Below are 3,156 nucleotides of genomic sequence, written 5' to 3' on the forward strand. Positions count from 1 at the left end.
GATATATCATTACTCATGGAATGACTAATCAAATTGCTCAGTCGGAACTGTTGTATCGTTAATAATAATCAACAAAACAAAGACGCTAGCTGATGTTCTCTCTCAGTGCTCCAGTATCCAAACAAGAAGGCTATGGAGTATGATAGATGTCGAACGACGCCCAAGGTATCAAATCAAGTGCTCATTGTCAGCACTCTACTGGCCGCAATTTCCAAACAAAGATCCTTAAACTTTCCTGGTCCTGGTCAATTTCCCTATTTTCATGTCAGGCAGATGTATAAATGTTTTGAATATGCTCCATTAGTGTCAATTCCAAATTTTTAGAAGGAGATCCATGGGTTCGAATCAGATTTCCTTCAAAGTGAGTGTATCCTGACTGCTGATTGGTTCAGTTATTGACTTCCAGGGCTGTCGGATCAAGAATTAAAAATAGATTGGAATGTTCTCAAGCATATTGATATATACATTTTTTATCCGATGAGACCAGCCTATTTAAAGCAAGAGTAAGATTATGGCCCTGAATATTTCTGTGTTAAGTCATGACTTCCAAGATTGCCCACCTCTCTTCCTCTGCTTACTCCTTAATGTACATAAAGTGAGCAAAATTATTAGATTAGATAATCCACATTCCCATGGCAGTGGCCTGCCCTCTGCCTTGTGTCCTGCTCGGCTCTGTTTACCGAAGGGAATCATTCACTTAGCCTTATCACTTTACACCCACGCTATCTTAGAGCCCCACAAACACACCGATACTGATTAGCGACGCGTTTACATGGCAATGGTTCAGACACCACGCAGAGGTGGGAAATCACACAAACTGGAAATATGGTTCAGCGGTTCAAACATGAGGTGGACTGAAGAAAAAGCTGCTAAAAGATTCCTCTGTTAAAGAAAAACCAAACAACGGTGACCAGAATCAAAAATGTATTCCGGTCATCTTGATTTAATAGTTATAGCAAACCTTTTTCTAATGTAATTCAATCTAATTAGGCTTCAGACATTACCAGATGTGCACGACGAGGAGCGAACATGTTGTAGTTGCATTAAAATGGCTTTTCCCAAGGCTTCAGGTTGTCGAGAAACAAGCAGAATGGGCCTGACTGGCTATTCACTTTTAAGTTGAGCTTTTTGTCTTAGTCCCTTGTCAATTGTTACCAAAATGAAACCATTTTCCTAAAAACAAGAAAACAAACAAAAAAAATGAGGGTGGCGTCTAAACCGAAGTGTCTGTGAGAGGCAATTTGTAGCAGAGAGCTGGGATGCCATCTTTTCTGTCATCTCCTGAGGAGTGACAAAATGCTAGAGCAGTAACTGGATGACAAAGCGCAGAGTAGTTGCGGGTCTTATAGTGAGAAATTGAACACATCTGGATGCCATCAAGAGAAACAGATACAGTAAGTTTCCCAGGCACGGCACTCAGAGTACCACTTTACTTGGAGAAGGTACCCTGGAGTGAAAACAGGATCATAAAACACAAATGGAAACATGAGCATGTCATCAGAATGATAAGTCTCGAGATTGAGAAGTGGACTGGAATATCGTTCCAACTTTTTGCAGAATGCTATCTACACTAAAAGCAGCTTGACTGGCTCGACTTTGAGTCAACGGGAGCAGCACTGATCCTGAGCCAGCCGACGTGAAAGTCAGCAAGGTTTGTGCTGGCTTGGGAAATCATACATTTTAAAGATTTATGGATGGCACTTAATATTGGAAAATATTTTATTAGTAGGACTGCAGCTAGTGATTCAAGTTAAATTCTGAATTTTTGGTTCTGTACTGGTGCTAGCGAGCTGGTTGTAGTTGTTGAGCCAGTTCTTTGCATGCAATTTATTATTATTATTATTATTTTTAAACAGTACAATAGTTGATGCTTTGGTCAGAAAATGTTCCCCCTTAAATATGAAGTGGTTGAATTGCAACTTAAGCCAAGATAAATGTACAAATGATACCATGTTTTGGAAAAAAAAACATTTGGAGATACAGCGAAACCCCGGGTTACAAATGTAACATGATCCCGTCTGCAAACCAAAAGGTTCACAAACTGAGGCAATGTTTCCCATTAAAACGAATAAAAATCCAATTCATCTTTATAAGCCCAAGACCAAAGTTATAAACTAATTTGTAATCGTTGTTTGATTTGGAAAAAACAAGTCTATACTATAGAATTAAATATATACTATTACGAAGGGATGATACCAAATCAATATTTGTTGTCTTACCTTTTAAGCATGCGTACAGTATTATTTACATTCACCGTGGTTACAGATGTCACATTGCATTGAGGGATGTGGTAGCCATTTTCAAGCAAGCTGTATCCATGGTGAATGTAAACAATACTGTATGGTCGTGCAATTAGACGGCATATTAACATGCAAGCAAGAGATGGGGATTTGTTTCGACCACAAAGCTTTGCTAACTCCATAAGCTTTCATAACACAGTCGATGGTAGATAGCAGGCGGACACTTCCTGGTTCAAACCAGGTTGCTAGTTACCAGTCGCTATTTTGTTGCCACCGCCAAGGTTTATTAGTTGTATTTTTATCCCCTCACTCTATTTGTGTCTACCTTTTAAAGCATCTGAGTGTTGACAAAAGTGCTATGCCAAATTTTATTTGGTAATAGCAGTGCCAATAATTTCTGTAATATTAGTGTTAGTAGCAGGAGAAGTAGGAATATTTTTTCCATTTCAGTACAGCTCACCAATCCAAACCGTGGAGTGAAAGTTCAAACACTAACTTCAGCAACATGATGAGTTATCGTATTTCCTTTTTTCTCCCAAAAAATTAATATTAGACATACTAATAAGACAAACAGTTTTTGTTTTCTCATTTAAAGTAAAAAACAAAAATGTTTGACGCTACATACACTACGTTACATGGTATGATAGTTTTTACATATACAGTAGTGTAAAACATCCTTAATATTTAGATACATTTTGTCAAAATTATTTTATTGGTCTCACCTTTTTTTAGCGAAATATTTTGTAGTAAGCATTTTATTGGTCTTGTATGTTTTTGTTGACAGAGGCACTCTTTGTAGTTAGGCGTAGGCAAAATTGAATTTATTCCCTGGTATTTAAGAATGCTGTTGAGTGTGCATTTTTTATGTTTCAACTGAAGAAAAATGAAGTGATGGACTTGACCGCAACGTGACAGC

The sequence above is a fragment of the Syngnathoides biaculeatus genome, chromosome 22 (assembly GCF_019802595.1).
Source record: "Syngnathoides biaculeatus isolate LvHL_M chromosome 22, ASM1980259v1, whole genome shotgun sequence".
Classification (NCBI taxonomy): domain Eukaryota; kingdom Metazoa; phylum Chordata; class Actinopteri; order Syngnathiformes; family Syngnathidae; genus Syngnathoides; species Syngnathoides biaculeatus.